Source organism: Canis lupus, chromosome 27 (assembly GCF_003254725.2).
Source record: "Canis lupus dingo isolate Sandy chromosome 27, ASM325472v2, whole genome shotgun sequence".
NCBI classification, from domain to species: Eukaryota; Metazoa; Chordata; class Mammalia; order Carnivora; family Canidae; genus Canis; species Canis lupus.
Genome location: NC_064269.1, coordinates 29417559 through 29439129, shown reverse-complemented (window position 1 = coordinate 29439129; position 21571 = coordinate 29417559). Strand labels below are relative to the sequence as shown.

Sequence of the window (21571 nt, the reverse complement as noted above, 5' to 3'; positions counted from 1 at the left end):
TCGATTGAGTAACCTATACTCAGTGAGCACTGGATCATACGATAAGACTTGGTTTAGTTTTGCAAGAAATGGCCAAGTAGCCTGCTAAAGTAGCTATATCATTTTTCATTCCCACCAGCTATGAAATTCATACCATAAATAAATGTTCCTATTAATCCACATCTCCAAAGTATTTGGTATGTCAGTGTTTGAGATTTTAGCTGTTGTCATAGATGTGTTATAATATTTCATCTTGTATTAATTTACATTTTCCTGATAACAAATGTTACACATCTTGTCACATGCTTATTTAATATCTTTATATCTTCCTTGGTGAGATGTCTATTTGTATTTTTTGCCCATTTTTAATTGCTGTTTTTTATTGTTGAGTTTTGAAACTTTTTTGCATATTTAGATTCTAGTTCTTTGTTGGATATGTGTTTAGCAAAGATATTCTCTTAGCCTGTAGCTTGGATTCGTGTGGGGGGAGGGGGTTGATATTTCAACAGCATTCTTCACATTTTAAGAGTCATTTTAGGGCAGCCCCGGTGGCTCAGCAGATTGGCGCTGACTTCAACCCAGGGCAGGATCCTGGAGCCCAGGATGGAGTCCCACGTGGGGCTCCCTGTGTGAAGCCTGTTTCTCCCTCTGCCTGTGTCTCTACCTCTCTGTCTCTAATGAATAAATGAATAAAATCTGCAAAAAAAAAAAAAGTCATTTTATTTTTTAAGTCCAACTGCACTATTTTTTTTTTTTTTTTTTTTTTTTTATTCAAGAATTGTGCTTGGAGTGCCTGGGTGGCTCAGTCAGTTAAGTATGTGCCTTCAGCTCAGGTCATGATCCCAGAATCCTGGGATCAAGACCTGCATCAGGCTCCCTACCCATGAGAGAGCCTGCTTCTCCCTCTCTGTCTGTCTTTCTTTCCCCCACTCTTCCCATCTCTGCTCATGTTCATGCACTCTCTCTCAAGTAAATAAATAAAATCTTAAAAAAAATAATTGTCACTTTTTGTATTGTATCAAAAACAACATGAAAGCCAAAGTCATCTTAATATTTTCCTATGCCTTCTAAAAGTTTTATAATTTTGCATTTTATATTTCTATGATATATTTTGTGAAATTTGTAGAAGATGGGGGTGCCTGGATGGTTCAGTTGGTTGAGCTCTGCCATCAACTCAGGTCATGACCTGCAATCCCAGACTGAGCCCCACATAAGGCTTCTTGCTCAGCGAGGAGTTTGCTCCTCTCTCTCTCTGTCTCTCTCAATCTCTCTCTCTCTGTTCCTCTGCTGCTCCCCACTTCTCATTCTCTTTCTCTCTTCTCAAATAAATAAATAAATCTATAAAAAATAGTATAAGATGTAAGGTCTGTGCCTAGGTTCACAGTTGTTGTATATTGATATCTAATTTTTCCAGCACCATTTTTGAAAAGACTAGACGTCCTCCACTGAATTGCCTTAGCAGCCTTATAAAAAAATAGTTTAAAAAATTAGTTTATAATATTTGTTTTCATTTATCTAGGCTCTCTATTCTGTTCCATTGATCTTTGTGTTCACTCTTATGCCAACGCGGAGTCTCTTGTTTATGGTAGCTTTATAGTAAATTTTAAAAACAGATTATGTGAGCCCTCTTACTGGGTTCTTCATCTATAATATTTTGTTGGCTATTCTAAATTCTTTGCCTTTCCATATAAATTTTAAAATTAGTGTTTTGATATTAAAAAATAATTTATTGGGAGCTTAATTGGGATTGCATTGAAATTATAGATAAAGTCAGGAGGAATTGACATCTTAATATTGATAGTGCCAATCTATAAAAATGTAATACCTTTTCATTTATTTAGATCTTCTTGGATTTCTTTTATCAGAGTTTTGTTTTGTTATGTTTGAGTTTCAGCATAAAATTCCTATTTATATTTTTTTTAGATTTACATCTAAGTAGTTATTCTGTGGGGCTCGGGAACTAGGGCTATTATTACTATAAATGCTATTTTTTTTTTTTTTGTATTTCAAATCCCACATATCCACTGTTTTTTTTTTTCTTTTTTCCAATATAAAAACAAAGCAACCTTGAATTCCTCCTGTGAAACAACCTTGTTAACAACACCATTGTCCAAATGTTTTTGATTGTGCACTTCTATCAGGAAGAACTTTTGACCTGTACTTTTGATATCTATGTATCTGTTTACTTGTAAAGTTTTTACAATTTTGTTCTACTAATACATTCTTTATTATATAAAACATGCAAAAAATAGATAATTGAAAAGTGTGAAAAAAATCAATTGACCTTAGATGTGAGGGTTTATTTCTAAGTTCTCAAGTTTTATTCTATTGGTCTATATGTCCATTCTTATGCTAATACCACAGCAACTTAACCTGGCTATGCAATTTCTTATCTTTCCCAAGAGTTTATTAATTTTAGTAGGTTCTTTTGTTTTTCTAATATATACATCTGGGATTGTAAATTCCCTTTAAGCACTGCTGCAAGGAGCTTTTTCTGCAGATATTTTAATAAATATATTTTCATTTTAAATTAATTGAAAATTTTTGAAAAAAATTTCTCTTGAGGGTTCTTTTTCACATGGGTATTTCAGAAGTGCGTTGCTAATTTCCCAATATTTGGGAATTATCATGATTGTTTTTCAGCTAACTGATTTGTAGTTTAATTCTATTGTGATCTAAGAAATTTTATATATTTATAAAAATACATATAATATATATATATATATATATATATATATATAGTCCTAGAATATAATGTCCTAGAATAAGATTTATCTTGGTTAATATTTTTTATCTTAGTTAATATTTTACATTAGCCTGAAAGGATTGCATATTCTACTATTGTTAAATGTAGTATTCTATAAATGTTAATTAGATAAAGTTGATTGATAGAGCTGTTAAGGACATCTATATTCTTACTGATTTCTGTCTGATTTATCAATTACTAACAAAGAGTTGAAGTTCCCAATAATGATAGTGGATTTGATGATTTCTCTTTTATTTTTTATCAGTTTTGCCTCATAATTTTGACACTCTTTTGTTAAGATGCATTCACATTTAAGATTATTATGTCTTCTTGGAAAATTAACCCTTTCATCATTAGGTAGTGAGTCCCTTTATTTCCAAGAATGTTCCTTGTTCTGAAGTCTGAAATTAGTATAGCTACTCTGGCTTTCTTTGATTAGTATTATTGTGGTATAACTTTCTTTATCCCTTTACTTTTAACCTGGGTCTTTATATTTCAAGTGGGTTTTTTGAGCCTAACATATTTTTTTTAGCTAATCTGACAATATCTTCATTTTCATTGGTGTATTTAGATCATTCATGTTAATAATGATTAACTTGTCTGAATACATATTTAACATGTTTTTTATTGGTTTCTAATCATTTATTTGTTCTTTGATTCTTTTTTCCATTCATTTTCAGCCTTCTTTGGCTTTGGTTCAACATTTTATATCATTCAATCTTCTACTATAAGAGATACAGAGTATTTCTTCGTACATTATACTTCTTTGTAAAATGTTTTTACTTTTTCGCAAAATGTTTTTAGTGTATGCTTGAATAGTATACAGATTAAAATATAGAACATCACTGCATTAATTTAAATAATTGTGTATTCTTTATGTTAAAATTGAACTTAAGGTCATGGATTCCAAAAACACAATTCTGCAAGACTAGCAAGATAAACCAGGAATTTGAAGACATGGAAATAGACTATGAACTCAAAATTTGATGCCAAGTTATGTGGTAAATTTAGTTTAGACAGCATGAGAAGTATTTTTTTCCCTTATTGATTCACCTACCCTTTCCTTTCTTTAGCCCCCAATATTAACTTTCTTGACCTAAACTGAATGTCTGTAATTCTTAAATCTTTACAAAATAATTGTAATGAGGAGACTTGATGTATATTTGGTACATGAGTGGGCTGGTAAAATGCAGCATCCTCATTTTTTAAAACTTCAGTGTTTTTACTGATAAAACATAATGAGTTATAAAAAGGACACAGGACATATGCTCTTATGTCTCAGAATTGTATTGGTAACATTTTTTAAAATTTGAGCTCTGAGGAGAATTTAAATATGTCTGTTTAGATTTATGCCTATATTCTGAGTGAGCACAGACACACACAAAAGTATAACAAAACAAAAAACAAATCTCCTTGAATAATGCTCACTCTACATATGTATGTATGTTTGTGCAAATGTGTGTGTTTTGTGGAGTAGAAGTATGTGTAAAGAAATAGGGTTGGCCTTGATGAGAAAGAAATTGGATATATAATTGACTCTTTTGGCTTTTTTTTTTTGTGTATATTTTTTAATTGGAGTTCAATTTGCCAACATATACCTATAACACCCAGTGCTCATCCCGTCAAGTGTCCCTCTCAGTGCCCATCACTCAGTCACTCTTAAACAACACAAAGGTTTGGGCACCAACTCCCTGTACAGTTGAAAATCTGGGAATAGCTTTTGACTCTTCCCAGAACTTAACTGCTCTCGACTGGGAGACTTACCCACAATGTAAACAACTGATTAACACATATTCTGTATGTCATATGTATTATATATTGTATTCTTACAGTAAAGTAGTTAAAGAGAAACTGTTAGTAAGAAAATCATAAGGAATAGAAAATACATTTATAGTATTGTGCTGTATTTACTGAAAAACAAATCCACATATAAGTGGATCCATGCAACTCAAACCCATGTTGTTCGCAGGCCAACTTTATAGAATTCAAAAATACCAAGGTTATGTTAATCACAATTTCCTCCTTCATAATCATCCCTCAACCCCAAATATCACAAACCCATAGGACTTTTACTCTGGATTCTAAATGTACTTAAGAGTATTACCCCCAATGAAATAGGATTGCTCTCTAGCCCCAGCTTCCAAATAGATAAGATGGACTAGGGGCAGTTTACATTTCAGTTATGAAGGTTACTTTTCTATGATTCCTAGGGGTGCTTTATATAAGTCTATAATATGGAAAATATTTCATCTAAATACATATTGATCCTCAAGCTAAACTTTGGGTTTAAATATACTTCTACATACCTTTTATGTGAAAATATTATCAAGTAAAAGGTATGGAAAAATGAGGTGGAAAGTATATTGATTGAAATATATTAAAAAAAGAGAAATATATTTTACAAACTTCAAAAAATACATCCTAGATTTTAATTGCATATCTTCTGATTTAATTGACTACATCATTTTTAAGAATTAAATAACATTTTTGGTTAAATCATTAAGAGAGACAGATCATTAGAAGAAAATCAGAAAATATTTGAAGGTATAAAAACTGAAAGTACTTTTATAAATATAGAGTATTTTTATATGTATAATTTGTATGTATTGGTGAATCTATATATACATATGTACCATATATTCACATATATATTCATGTATGTGTATATGCATGAATATATTAATATACTTATACATTATATACATATATTATGAAATATTTATATATACATATGCTATGAAATAGATATTACAAAAACTGAATCATATTGTTTTCCACTGGTTTCTTCACTGATATTATGAATACTTTTCTATGACTATAACTATAGGCTCTACATCATGATTTCTAAGGGCTACATGGTATTTTGCTAAGTGAACATGCTGTTTCTTTATACATAATCTCCTGTTGTTGGGCATTTAGCTTTTAGACAATTGTATCTTATTAAAAAAAAACCCTCTGTGGTAAATATTTTAGTAATTGTATATTCTGTAGCCGTATAATTATTTCTGTAGCATAGACTATAAGATAATTTTTGGATCTCATGGTATGTTCATTTTTAATATTTAAAGACTGTACTCAATATTTTTCAATTTTAATTGCATTCAATTTATTGTGCAAATATACATTTGTTAAAAATTGTTGTATGTGTTTAAATTTTTATTTAAATTCTAGAAAAATTGTTGGATTTAAAATTTTTTCAATTTGAATAGAATCTCAACCTAATTTGAACATAAATGTCTATTTTATGGAAAATAATAAAATATAGAGTTCTGGTTTTTAAAAATATGCAAATATTCAAAATCCCAAAAAGCATATATAAAATATATTTGACCTTATATCAAGTTATAAATAGTGACATTCCATAGGGCCTTTCAACACTGCATATGCAACAATAGTGTCACTTTGGGTTGTGGTTGTCGAATCGTTCTCTACACTCACTAGCTCAGTGGTTTTCCATCTCACAGCCTGGCAGCAAAGCCTATCAATCTTGGATTCTCAATAAAGTTATAGATTGCTAACTCCCATAGGTCTTCTGGATTATTCTTAAACCCAAAAATATTAAGTCTGGATATGCCAATCTATAATATTTACACATGTTTTGTTTCTCTTTAACTTACTATACTTCAAATGGCCAGATATATTCTTGTTCTCATTAAATCATCATTTAAGTATTAAAAAAATTACTATTTCAAATTCAGAATAATATTTTTTAGTAGATATAAATGCAAAGGTGCTCAAATTGCTAAGAAAAAAGTTACATTTGAGATAAAGACTTGAAGAATCTTGCAGTACCTGGAAATATGGAATATTAAAAATTTATTATAAAAAAACTTTTCTGACATCAAGGACTTTTAATAAGTAATAACATCTTTCCTAATTGAATTCCTTTCTAAAACTTCACCATCTTGAAACATAAAAAACAGGACTACATTTTATAAAGGTTACATTTGTTTTCACATCTGGAAAAGAATTAAATCAATAGGCATATTTGGAAGAACAAAAATTGGATAGAATATTCCACTGGGTGAAGAAAAAGGAGATACCGCAAGGTAAAAGTAGATGTTAACAGACTAATGATCATTTTTTAATAACAGAGGGACCTTTCTGTGAAAAAAAAAAAAACCAATATATTTTTTTCATTGCTGTCTTCTCTTTCAGCTAACCTTTGAATGAGAGAAACTTCTGCTGATGTCAAATGACCACAAGGATATTAACAACTGGACTTGGAGCCTGTCGGCCGCTGTTGGGTATGTCTCCTTTACCAAGCTGGCTTTCTTCACTACTGCCACTGACCTTGCAAACAGCTCCGACAAAGGTCGGAATGGATTCATTGATCAGCTAGACCAAGCATATGACAGTCTGTGCCTTAATTGAATCCCAAAAGGGGGCAGACTGGGTTTTTATTACAGAGGCCAGCCGATAGCACTCATTAAAAGCTCCACAGACTGTGTGGTTTACTAATTAGTTTATTATACAGACACCTTGACGATGGGCAAAGTTGTCATTTTGCCCTTTATCGCACAGGGGATGTTGTTAAAAGTTTAATCAGCTAACACTGACCAAGTTAGCTTGGCAGGCTGTGGATGGTCATTACTGAGGTCACCCCTGCTGTAGCAATTCTGACAGGGTCACAGCATGAACTTACAATAAAGAGAGTGTTACATAAGGTAAGAGCACACCTGAAAGGGACCCCAGAAAAGAGATGTGCTCTGCGGGGAGTAGGAAACAGATGGGCTGTTAGGACAAGTGAATCCTTTTAAAGTTTATCTTTGCCTGCCCTGTTTAACATATGCTTTCTGAAAAGATGGGGGCATACAACAATCACTTTGATATGTTCATCAGAATAAGATTGGTAACAGGTTTTTTTGACCAAATATAGGGGTACCTGACTAAAAATTATTTCCCTGTGTTTTATTTAAGATTTACATAGTTCCAGGCAAGCAAGGGAAATATTTTATACTGTTTAAACTTGCCCTACTTGTACCAGAAAACATTTAAAAAGCCCTATTATAGACTATTATTATCATTATTATTATTAATCTGAAAATCATTTTGAGTACTGCCCAATTGTATAAGAAGATTCTCAAATTTAACACGTTTGTCTCATTTCTTCAGAGGTTCTAATTTTTCAAATGGGTTAATTTCTAAAACGTTTAACATTTAAGGAAATTTTCTTTTCATGTCTAAGCAGTTTTATACAGTGAGTGAAGTATGCATGAATCCACTTTATGCATTTGCTAAAGACTCCATAGACGAATATATTATATGTCTGGTTAAAAACTTATTGATAAATTCAAAATATAGGCAATGTATGAATAAATGTATAAAATGTCCAGTTTTGACTGCCATAATGATCCTATTCTGTGTTCTCAGTAGACTTGGTCATGAAGTCAGTCAAATTCAATTGTTAAGTTAACCCCTGTAATATTTTCAAACCACAATTTTGGCTTTCTGTATATAACCTTAGTGGGATAGTACTTTATAAAGTCGCTATTTATGCATTTTAATATTGAATTTCGGTCCTATAGATGATCTACACTGATGCAGATAACCAGTTTAGAAAGTAGTATTTGCATGTTCTTTGCCTTGTCCGAGGATAGTCAAATCTAGAGAACTATGTGAACCTGAATCTTATACCCAATTTATACAATACACAAATTGTGCTGATCCAGACCTGAGCCTTTAAAATTGAAGCTTTTGCCAGCATATAATCATATTTTTTCAGCATCAGTAATCATATCTGCAACATTATCTGAAGGCTTTGTGATAGTAAATCCATATTGGCAAAACAAGATAAGAATGTGTTCAAACTACACATTTATTTTTGATACAACAAACTTTTATTTTGACTATGTCATGAGAAATAATGGGCAACACTGAAAGACATCTACCCTGGAGATTAAAATATAATTTAATAGATGTGGGATCACATTGAAGGAGGCTTTATGAAGAGAAATGAAGAAATATTCAGTATTGCATTCAAACTGCAGAAGGAATTTTAGTAAGCATTGCATATTCTCCAAATTGGAATTGATCCAGGAATCTAGGTCTAGCATTCAGGCTAACTATAGGGTTTGTAAAAAGGAGGCATCTTCAGGGGTTCACGTTTCTTGATAGTCCTGAGGAAGCTTCCCACAGAGACAGATTGCTTTGTCAAGCCCACACAGGCAAATGCTTCATCATTAACTCACTTTGGAACAAAAAATAAACTGTTTTAACAGTGGAATTAAATGAATACTGCTATTGTGTATGTTTTCCCCCACAGGTCATGAAAGAAACTGAAAAACTTTTGGTAAGAAATCTGAAACCTCATCTTTTCAAGAATCTCAATAGTAGCATGTTAGATTCAAATACTTCTAAGACTTTGTGCTATATGAAAGTTTGATAAATTTAACTATTAAAGATAAAAGCTTTTGTACATCATAAGAAAACTTAAAGATTGTGAAAAGTCACATTAGGGACCATAAAAAGATATTTGCAGTACACAAAAACTTATGAAGACTCAGTATCAATAATATATAAAAAATGCCTATAAGTCATCCGGGTAAGGAAAGATACAAGTGGAAGAATAAACAGAAGACAGTGAAAATACATTTGATAGAAACAGGAAGACATGAGACCAAATAAATACATACACACATATGTATACATATATATGTTATTGTATCTGTATGTTCATTTACAGCTACCCACACACTATATGTAAAATTGTATGTTTGTGTGTGTGTGTGTGTATATATATATGTACATATATACATATATATATATACACACACAACATGTATAAAATATGTTCAGACTTATTTGTAATCAGGAAAATACAAATGAAGATAATAATGACATGCAGCATTTTATGTACATTTTGATTGGCAAAAATTTAAATTCTGATAATACCAAAGGTAAAAGACCATATAGGTAAATATAGGAATGCCTGAGTGGCTCAGTGGTTGAGTGTCTACCTTTGGCTCACGTCGTGATACCAGGATCCAGGATCGAGTCCCACATCAGGCTCCCGTGGAGAGCCTACTTCTCCCTCTGCCTATGTCTCTGCCTCTCTCTCTCTCTCTGTTTCTCATAAATAAATAAATAAATCTTTAAAAAATATATAGGTAAGGACAATCTTATATATTAATAATACTTTTGAAAATGGCTTGACATTACATAGAATTGAACATTCACATTCAATTCAACCCAGTAATCATGCTCTTAGATACAAATCCCATGGAACTTATGGCATGAGTGCTTTAGGAGATGTGCAGAAGTTGTTCACATCCTAAATTGGTACATCCATGGGCATTTACTTATTAAATTATCAATCAATTAATCAATACACAGATACACAAATAAGACTACATATAGCTAATGTTGGAGATGTGAGAGGAAATAATTTTGTTTGACATGTATATCTGTAGAACAATAAAAAATGAAGAAAGAAGACCAAGAATGAAGAAAATATGCACAAGCCCACAATGAAGAAGAAATTTTGAATGAGATCATGAAGAGACAGTTGTTGGAGTTTCCTGGATGGAGATAAAGAGGGTTGAACTTGGTAACCTAGGCAGTTGGTTTTTACTTCCATTCAGAGACAGATGATAAGTCCTTGGGCCCAGTTGAGACAAGGATTTAGAATGAATACTGCTGTATAAATCTATTACTGTCAAAGTGCTATGCCATCTGTGAAAGGATGAACCGATAGCTCAAAGAGATGTTAAAGAGAAGTCTAAGCCAGAATTCTGGGTGAGAAAAGAAAATGTTTTTCCTGAAAAGCTTAACCACAATCTTGATTCTCAAGACAGTTTAGAGTCTTCATTATCTGCATATTCTGGAAATCCTTATGTCAAAAATAAACCTTATTTAAAAAGGAATAAATATTTCATCACGATTGAAAGACTTTTGACACTGCACAGCATATAAAGTGATTAAAGTCACAACTTGAGCCTAGGTAATAGGATAACTTTTTAAAATATGTAACTATGGGGGCAACTGGGCAGCTTTGTCAGGTAAGCATCTGCCTTTGGCTCAGGTCATGATCCCAGAGTCCTCCAGCATTGGGCTCCTTGCTAAGTGGGGAGCCTGCTTCTCCCTCTCCCTCTGTCACTAATCCCTGATTGTGCTCTTGCTCTCTCTTGCTCTGTCAAATAAATAAATAAATCTTTAAAAAATAATAAATAAATTTGTAGCTATGATTGAAACAAAAAGAAACATTTAAAAATTTATACAAACTTTAACTGAAAGACAAGATAAAACAAAATCAACATGGAGAGACAAAAAATAGCTAAAACTATTGAAATTAATAATATCAAAACTATGATTACTTAAAAATTTAAATATCAATATATATTAAAATGCAGTATAAAAATGAACTGATATAGCTAAAGAAAAAATTAGTAAATTGGAATATAAGAGTGAATAGTTTAAATAGACCATAAAATAAGGGATATAGAAATGACATCAAGAAATATTAGTAGAAAAAAGAGGTCCATCAGACACTAAATTGTAGTTCCAAAAAATTAAAATGAGATCATGCATTATTTTAAATAATAATAGATGCCGAAGGATCAATTATTAAACTCAAAATATAAACAGAATTCTAGAAAGAAAAGAGATCAAATATTTTGTTTATTCAGATGTTCTTAATTTTTTGATGTTTATAGTAATGAAACACATTTTAAAAACAAAAACTTTTGAGTTTTCTAACCCTCACAAGCAGACCTAACATGTCATATTTTCTTTGTCTAATGTTTATCTGCCACATGGAATGCTCATAAGAGCTGACATTTTTGTGTCTTGTTCACTTTTGTCCATTTTTTACTTAAAATAACATAATACAAAGTAGACAATAGATATTTCAATAATGAATGAAAGAAGGCAAACTAATATTGAATAAAGGGAAATATAGAAGTAAGCTGAGAACTGTATGCCTAACTAAATTATCATCTTAGGGAAAGCAAAATAATGCTATTTTCAGCTAAATAGAGATTGAATCTTACTCATTTTTTTCAGAAAATTTTTGTTGAATACATTTTTGGAAGAAATAAATTATGTAATAGAAACAATGTGAGCAACTAGTTGGTTAACTTAAAAAACATTTAGGTAAATCTACATCATAGATTATATAAAGTAATATTTATAATTGGTTTTCAAAAACAAAGTAGAACTGAATTAGTAGCACTGATATACATCAGGAAGTAATGATGAGGGATGAAAAAAGTTCTAAACTTCTTGCCTTTTTCAGGATAATTTTAAAGATTGTGCCTCATGTTAGACATTATTAAGTAAATGAACATATCACACAGTTAAGTATAATTGATAAAATAACAGAATTAAAATGTATAGTTTCTACACAAAAAGGAGGGACACCTACATGGCTCAGGTGGTTAAGAATCTGTCTTCGGCTCAGGCTCAGGTCATGATCTTGGGGTCCTGGGATGGAGCCCTGCATCAGGCTCTCTGCTTAGCAGAAAGTCTGCTTCTCACTCTCCTTCTGTCCTTACCTCCTGTTTGTGCTCTCTCTCTCTCAAATAAATAAATAAAATACTTTTTAAAAGACAAAAAGGAGGGGAAGATGGTAAGTAAAATGTAATCATTCCAACAGAAAACAACAAAAGAAGAAATAAAACAATGCAAAGTAGAAAGCACCTAATAAGCCACTTAAAACAAGTCCACTCACACTAGTCATCAATCTAAATAAAAATAAACTAAATTTATAATTCAAAAATAAAACAAATAAACTAGTGAACTAAGAAAATCCAAATCGTAGTTCCCCAAAAGAAACATCAAAAACAATCAGAAACTAATTGAACTTGTAGGAATTTCACAACAATCAAAGGTTTATAGAGAACTAATAAATGCTCAGTCAAGAAAATGCCACATTCCAATGGCAGGCAATCTCACCGAGTGTGTAACTCATTTTCTGCAATGGATGGAGCTTTAAAGGAGTAGAGTTTTTGCATGTAATCTGGCCAATCTAACTTAAAATAATTATTAAAGGAAGCTCTTCAAGTAGGAGAAAGATGATACCAGATGAATATTTGGATCTACAAAATGAATGAAAAAAACACTAAAAATGTTGATATTGAGTAAATATAGTATACAATAATTGTCTTGTAGAGTCAGATGTTGATGTCTAAGAAGAGTGATAATGACATCTGATTAGAAGGACTAATGGTTAGTGGAGATGTTGGGACCTCAGTGGAATTATCAGAGCATTCATATAGTTGGGTGATCTAGCATGGGCAGCCAGAACTTGGGTGAATGTTAGAATGTTCACAGTTGATGGACATTAATGTAGTTGCATCAGTGTATCCCTGCACAGGTGTCTAAGTCTGAACAGGATAAAGATATCATCCATTCTATACAAAATAGTCTGCCAAAAAATATTGGAGCCCAAGTGTGATTGGGATGAGAATCACACAGGATGGGAATCAGTGTGGGAAATCCAAGCCAAGAAGTGAGGGCTCCTACATAGAAATGCTATCTGATGTGTGTTGAAGGGCTGATTAGAATGAAAAGGATGTATTGAAACATTCTTTTCTACATAATTTACAAAATGCTTTTAATAATATCTCATTTAATCCTCCTAACAACCTAAGGTAGGCAGAAATTCCTAGTCTGAGATATGAAAATTAAAGGTTAGCAAGTCAATTTGATTTATCCTTCTATTAATTTAACCTGCTGAGAGTTTTCTCTTTTTTTAATATGACCTCATAGCATTTGTCACAAGTGTATTTATACAAAAATTGAATAAAATCAGTTTAGTCCAATACATCTTAAAACACTTGGGTTCATTTATTTTGAATGAATTGTCTAACAAAAGGATTTAAAGTTTAGAAAGATGAGACTAATAATTTGGAATCCCAATTAAATGTGAGTGGAAAGATCACATCCTAATACCTTAGAAGAAATCTAAAAGAAAGTTATAAAATGATGATAAAGAGAGAATTGGGTATCAAGAAAGAGGAAATGCTCAGTGCTATAAAATATTCCCTCTAAAAATTCAATAGAAGAGAAAAGTGAACTACAAATGTATATATGATTTAAGATGATGCAAGGAAGACAGGTGATGTTCATATAGCAGTATCCATATGGAGTATATACACAAGTTTGGTTTATATTCACTTTATAAAGAAATAATTTGTGTTCAGTTACCTGCACTCACTTAAAGTATATATTTCAAGGTGTTTTGACAAATGTATATAACATCTGCGCATCAAGGATATTGAAATTAATAAATAAAATGAGAGCCCATTACTCTTGACAATCAAAACTTGGTGAAAGCCTCTGAGAAATAAATCAGTGAAGTTTGAGAATAAGTTAGGCTATAACCCCAAGAGTGTCTTGTAGAACTCTTCTTAGTAGTGCATACTTGTGATATATAGCTTAATAGAAAGAGTCCTCAAAATGATATCTGTTGTATTTTTGCAAAGCTTCTTAATTTCAATCTTGCATGAATTAAAAATTTTTGATACATGTCAGTGATCAAATAAATTCAATTTATTTAGAAATATCATGAATACTGATCTTTTGGTCTACTAAATTTTGGGAGCACAATTTTTCTTTACATCCTAAAACCTGCCTTAAAGATAAGTCCATGTAACTATCAGCTATGGACATAGAAGGAACACTTAATTAAATCAGGGAATCTATGTATTAATTTACAAAAGTAAAACACTACTATTTCTTCTATCTCCAGTAGGAGAGAAAAAAATTGTCCTTATCCTTCTTAGGATCCCTGACTGGGTCTGAAAATTAAACTGAAAGAGACAGATTAATAAAAGAAAAGCACACAAATTTTATTAAATGTGTACATGTACATGGGAACCTTCATAAGAGAATGAAGACTAGAGGAAGGACCAGAGTAGGAAGCTTTTACACTTTTTAAACAAAGAAAAATACATTTGTGAGGGATTGGCAAGACAAAGGGATTTAGACTACAGGACATAAATGGTGGAAAACTAGGAAAATAAGGTTTAATTTAATGAGATTTGTTTGTACAGAGGGAAAGGGAGGGTACCTTTTACATAGTAATGTTAGGACTACTTTCAGGGAAAAAAGCAAGGGGATAGAGATCAGATAGTGTGACCTTTCTGATTCTGCCAATTTAAGAAATTCCTTCATCTTAAAATATTTAAGACACTAAGTTGCTATGTTTGGGAGTAGCATGTCCTGAAGTGGCTCAGAGAACACAAGAAAACAGTTTACTTACTAGATTAGCAGTTTATTATAAAAAGATTAAATTTAAGAACAGCCAGGGGGAAGAAATGCAGAAGGCAAGGTGTAAGGGAAGGAAGGGAAATGTGCAGAGCTCCCAAGCCATCTTCAGGCATGCCAGCACCTTCATACCTTCACCAGACTGGAAGCTCTCAGAACCCTATACTTTAGGATTTTTTTATGGAACTCTAATTATATGATCACAGTTTATTAAATGATCGGCCATTGATTAATTCAACCTCTAGCCCCCATCTCCTCCCCACTGGTTAGGGGGTAAGACTTAAAATTCCAACTCTCTAATCACATGATTGATTTTTCTGATAACCAGCCTCTATATTCCATTGGTTATCTAGGGACTCCCCAAAAACCATCCCATTAACATAAACTCAGGTGTGGTTGAAAGGGGCTTGCTAAGAAAAACAAAGGCACTCCTTTCACTTTTACAGTTCTGGAGCTATTTCAGGAATGGAGGACAAAAGACCAAACATTGTAATAAAAGATGCTCCTATCACTCTTGTTATTGAGGAAATGATAAGAGTTTTCAGAGCTCTGTGCTAGGAGCAGTGACAAAGACCAAATATATACATTTTTATCATAAATATCAATATCATATAACCCCTGTTTTTCTCAATATTTTTAAAAGATTTATTTATTTATTCATGAGAGGCACAGAGAGGGAAAGAGGCTGAGACATAGGCAGAGGAAGAAGCAGGATCCATGCAGAGAGCCCGATGCAGGACTCAATCCCTGATCCCAGGATCACAACATGAGCCTGAAGGCAGACGCTCAACTCTTGAGCCACCCAGGCGCCCCCTGCTTTTCTAACTTCTCAATTTCTACTTCTCAATATGTTAAGTAGGTACCAAGTTAATTCCACTTTTTCTATATTTTTATTATAACAGTGAGATAAACATAGATTTGAGTATTTTGATTAATATTTATCTCTAACTATACTATACATGTTAAATATTATAAAATATTTATTGTAATAGTGTATTATTATAATAGTGTGATTAATAAGAAAAATATATTTGGTATTTCACTCTACTCCTAGCACAGCGCTCTTAAAACCCTTGAGATCTCCTAATTGATGGAAAGGACAAAGGTATCGTTCATTATGTTATTGAAGTGACCCAAAAATCACCTAAAGAAGGGAGACTGGTGGCCAGTGGAGTCACCATGTAATTAGAGGGTTAGAACTTTCACTCCCACCTTCCCCCAACACAAACACCTCTGAGAAGGGAAAAGGTGCTAGAAATTAAGTTCAACTCCTTAAGGCCAATAATTTAATTAATCATGCCAATGTAATGAAGCCTCCAGAATAACCGAAAAGGACAGGGTTCAAAAAGCATCTGGGTTGGTGAATATATGGAGATTTGGGGAGAGTGTGCACTCAGACAACATGGAAGCTCCTTGATATTTCCCCATGGCTTGTCTGAAGCTTCTCTTCCATCCTGCTGTTCCTGAGTTATATATCTTTGTAATAAACTGATAATCTGGCAAGTAGAATGTTTCTCTGAGTTTTGTTAAACCCAAGGAAGGGGTTGTTGAAAACTCCATCCATAGTTGTTCAATTAGAGGCCCAGATGTCAACTGAAATGTTGGGGGTATAGATGTGTGGAGGGGTAGAATTGAGACCTTAACCCGGGGATTTGGTGCTATCTCCAGGTAGATAGTATCAGAATAGGTGAACAATAGGATACTTAGCTGATGTCAGAGTACTTGTTGGTGAGGGGAAACAACCCGGGTGCACACATTAGAATTGGGGATGCAGAATCTTTTAGTTATATATGTCTATGCTTATAAGTATTTATTATATTATAAATAGATATACAATACATTCTATTATATATTTTATTTTCATAAATTATATTTAAGTCAGTTTACATATAAAATTAATATTTATTTTATAATATTTTCATGCTTATGAATTTGTATAGTATGTCATTTATATTTTATAATGTATCTGCACAGTAGGTCTTTTATAATGTTCTAATCAAATAATATGTATATATCAGCAAATATATATATTTGAGGTTCCACCATTTCTTATAATAGATTTTGTGTATTACAGCTTTATTCTTCCCTTTGTGCCACCCATTTTAAGCATAAAAAAGTAGTTATCATTTAACTCATTACTTTATAGCATTGAATTAACTATAATTAGTTCATTAATAGCTTTATATAACAGACAATTCAAGTAAAACTGTTCTTTAAGGGAAAAAGCTCTGAAATTGAGTATTACAAGAAATATTAGCAAAGATAAATATTTTATTTTAACTGAGAAGTTAATCAGTTTTTACTGAAGTGCTACTAAATAAGTGAATCTTAAAAAAATAGAGAATGATAAAATTGAAAAAATAGGCAAAAATTAATTGGAGAAACATTGCACATAAGTACAAAAATACAGAAAATTTTCTGACTTGAAAATATTAGACAAAATATTTGCTTCAAATATCTTCTCTTCAAATTCTAAGAGTGTCTCCTAATACATTATTGATAGTAACATGGGAGGTGGGTAGAGAAAATAAAGCAAGATTCTGTAGTTTATCAACATCCATAAAAGAAATCTAGTTAGAAATTGTGATTGAAGCAATGTAATGCCTAATAATAATCTCAACAAAAAGCAAAAAGTACACAAATTGAACACATGTCTATGACCTTTAGGATCCTGGATAGTATGTATTAGCACAATGGCAAAGGTGGAAACAACCTGCCACACCCAAGAAAGACAGTTAATATTGATGATAACTGTTATAAAAATAGGAGCAAAAAATTTCTTCAAGGGAATCAAAATACATCCCAGTCATTGCACAAAGAAATACAAATAACAATAAATGAAGTTGAGGTACCACTTTATAAGTTATCAAAAAAATGAAAATGAAATAAAATTTTGCTCAAATATTTTAAAAATTTACAAAATCTAATATTCATAAAAATGGTGAAATTCTTACTCTAATTGATTACTAGTTTGAGTATAGAACTAAAAGATCTCTTTTGAAGGCATTTTGTCAATATTTATTAAAGGTATTAAATTTGAGTGGATTTTTAACTGATTAACTTTTCATTTAATTAAATTTTTAAAGAGATCAATTTGACAAATGAACAACTATGTATGTAAAAGATATTTATGGTGTTGTTTATCATACCAAAAATTGAAATTATCTTAATATTTAGGTAGTATTAACTAAAATGTCAAAGATATTCATTAATTAAGTACTTTCTGGTATACCCGTAATATGGATTATGATGTAGCCACTGGGTGAAAAAAAATAATTAAGAAAAATGTATAGCTTAGATGTTGTTTGCATAATATCTTAAATGGAAAAACGATGCAAGCATGAATTATATAATTTTCTAAAACCTTGAATTGCTTTTTTAAGTCTTCCTCAGAAGCATTTTGTTTAACACATAAGTAAACACTTTAAACCTCACATATATGAATGTGAGGAAATGGTACCATCGAATGTTTCATATAGAACATTTTGATACTCAACTAACCACATTTACAACAAATTTTTTATTCTAGGGTCTATATTTCATTAAAGTTACAGGTCAATGAACACTTTGAAAGCCTCTTTCATTTATATAAAATAAATATGATTATGGATCACCTGAGTTAATGCTAAAATGAGTGGTTTTTTTGATAAGGCATACAAGGGAGATCACTTCTGCTGAATTTATAAATCCTTTTATTTTAGGCACCTGCCACTTTGTCTATGCCCTCTGTGTCTACAGAGACAATGAGGGAGGTGTCCTGCAAATATCTTACTGAACTGTGATGTTTTGACATCTAACAATCTAATTTGAGTTGGCCCTGTAGGTATTTACATGAGAATATTTACAGTCAAAACCAACTACTGCAGGAAATGGTCTGGATGACTCAGTAGGTGGGCATTCGTCCATCTGGCTTAGAAATAAAACCATCCCCTGAGCTGGCCTTTATGAACACAAAGTCTAGCTAACTATAGTACTTCTACAGTTATAAAAGAAATATTAATGGTATAACTTTTTATTGTGCCTATTTACAAATAATTTAAAGCTTCAAAAACTATATAGAGCTGAAATACAGTACTATAGAAAATAAAAGTAGGGCAGCCTAGGTGGCTCAGTGGTTTAGCACCTGCCGTCAGCCCAGGGCATGATTCTGAAGATCCGGGATCGAGTCCCACCTTGGGCTCCCTGCATGGAGCCTGCTTCTCCCTCTACCCTCTCTCTCTCTCTCTCTCTGTGTCTCTCATGAGTAAATGATTAAAATCTTTTTAAAAAATAAAAGTAAAGTAAACTAATTTTCATCTTTATTGATATATGTTTAATGATTAAATCGGCATGTTTTTTAAATTCATTACTTTCAACCAAGTTAGTCCTAACTTTATTTTGTTATATTAATATTTATTTTTCGTGTTTTAAAAGAAATAATTTCTTCTTCTGTGCTTTAGCTGTGCCTTTTATTGTCACACTTATTATCACACATTGTTGACATTAGAGTTTAACCTTCTTAAAGATAGGGATTGTCTTTTTCACAGGTCTGAGGTAGTGTCAGTCACCATATGTTTCCAGACTCATGGCTTTCATTATGTGTGTATGGAATCAAATACATCTGGTAATGAATATAAATACTGAAAGTCATATGAAGCATCAGTCAATGATTCAATATAAAAACAAGAGATTAACCATAAAAAGATACCCTTATTCTTACAAAGATATGCTACTTCAATGAAATTTGGAATATTACTCTTTGGAAGTTAAGAGTTTCAATTACTTTGGAATTATACACAAGTAATAAAAGCCAAAGAGGTAAAAGTTCTTTATATGTGGTTTCATTTGCAGTGATCTTTGAAAGTGACAGAGATAACTTAGTTCTACCTTATCAAAATAAAAATGTTAAATGGGACTGAAACCAACAAAGAACAAGTTTTTCCAAGACTTTTATTTTTTTAACGATTTGTTATTTTTAAAACAGAGTAATTCAGAATCACAAATGTCCAGATACATTATAAGAATCACATTTATAAACTAGTTTTATTGTTAATTAACTTTATAAGAAACTGTAAAATATTCATTTGCCATATAATCCAATAATCACACTTTGGGATGTTAACCTTGGAGAAATGAAACCTTATGTTTACTCAAAAACCTGTACATAAATATTCATAGCAATTTGTTTGTAGTAGCCAAAACTGGAAATGATCAAACACCTTCTGATGGGCAAATGGATAAATAAACTACGGTATATCCATACAATGAAATAGTACTCAGTAAAAAGTAAATAGTACTCAGTACTATTTCATTGTATGGATATACTGTAGTAAAAAGGGGAGCAGACTATTTGATACAAACATCAACTTGTATGAATCTGACAACTGTGTTAAAAATGCCAATCTGAAAGTATTATGTACCGTATAACTTTATTTATTTGATATTTTCAAAATGAATTTTTTTTTTCCAAAATGAGAATATTATAGTGATAGCAGATCAGTGCCAGGGACTAGGATCAGAAGAGTGTGACTTCACGGGGATAATATCAGAGAATATGTTTCTGGTGATGGGAAAATTCTACACTCTGATTTCTGTGGTAGTTATATAAACCTATTATAGTGTGATAAAGTTTCGTGGGACCATACATTAACAGAGAGAGTATATAAAAATTGTGAAATATGGCTCCACTTCTCATGGCAGGGTCTGAGGAAGAAGGCAGCAGGCACCATGTCTGGCCACAAAGGCTGCAAAAAGCCCTGAAGCAGCCCAAGAAGTAGGCCAAGGAGATGGATGAGGAAGGGGCATTCAAGCTGAAACATAAAGAAGAGCAGAAAAATACTTGAGCAGCTAAAAGTGAAGACTGTGGGGAAGGGCCCCCTGGGCCTAGGTGGAATTAAGAAACTGGCCAAAAGATGCTGTTTCTCCTGCCTGATGCAATGGTGAATCTTAATTCCATTTCTGTTTAAACATCTGGATTCCCTGCCATAACATCTGTTACCACTTATTGCTAGAATAAAGTGTTGTCTTGGATCCTATTGAACGTTTAAGGATAAACTTTAGTAAAGTAAATAAATAAATACATAAATAAATAAATAAATAAATAAATAAATAAATACAAATTTTGAAATATGAATAAGACCTCTTGTTTCATTAGTAACAGACTCAATATCTGGCTTTGATAATGTTCTTTGATTTTATAAGATGCTGACCATTGGGAGAAGCTGGGTGAAGTAGACTCAGGAACTCACTGTACTATGGCAAATTCTTGACACTAGAGAAACCATTTCAAAACAAATGGTATTTAAATGTACAAAAAAATTAAATATCTAAAAGAATATATAACCATGATTTTATTATGATATCTAAAATATGTAGAAATGATTCCTTAATATCATCAATTATTGAGTCAATGTTCAAATTTCCCCAAATGTCTCCTATTATTTTTACAGTTGGTTTACCATAATTGGGAATGAAATACCATCCACACATTTGGTTGACATTTCTCTTAATTTCCTTTTGATTTTACATTCTCTTTTCTTTTTTCTTATACTTACAATTTATCAGTTGAATAAACCAGGGGGTTAGTCTTATAGCATATCCTACTGACACTCTTGTTGAACGTATTCTTTTTTCTTATTTTAATCCCAGTATAGAATG

The 21571-nt window shown here is 31.9% G+C and overlaps 1 long non-coding RNA gene across 1 annotated transcript in view; it reads left to right on the top strand.

Moving 5' to 3' along the window:
- The window catches only part of LOC118352604 (uncharacterized), a 30367-nt gene extending 9411 nt beyond the window's left edge, over positions 1–20956 (top strand). Inside the window, exons 2-4 of the long non-coding RNA XR_004809973.2 lie at positions 6884–6972; positions 8991–9017; positions 20615–20956. This is a non-coding gene — a long non-coding RNA (uncharacterized LOC118352604). The remainder of the gene's footprint in view (positions 1–6883; positions 6973–8990; positions 9018–20614) is intronic.
- The last annotated feature ends 615 nt before the right edge of the window (positions 20957–21571 follow it).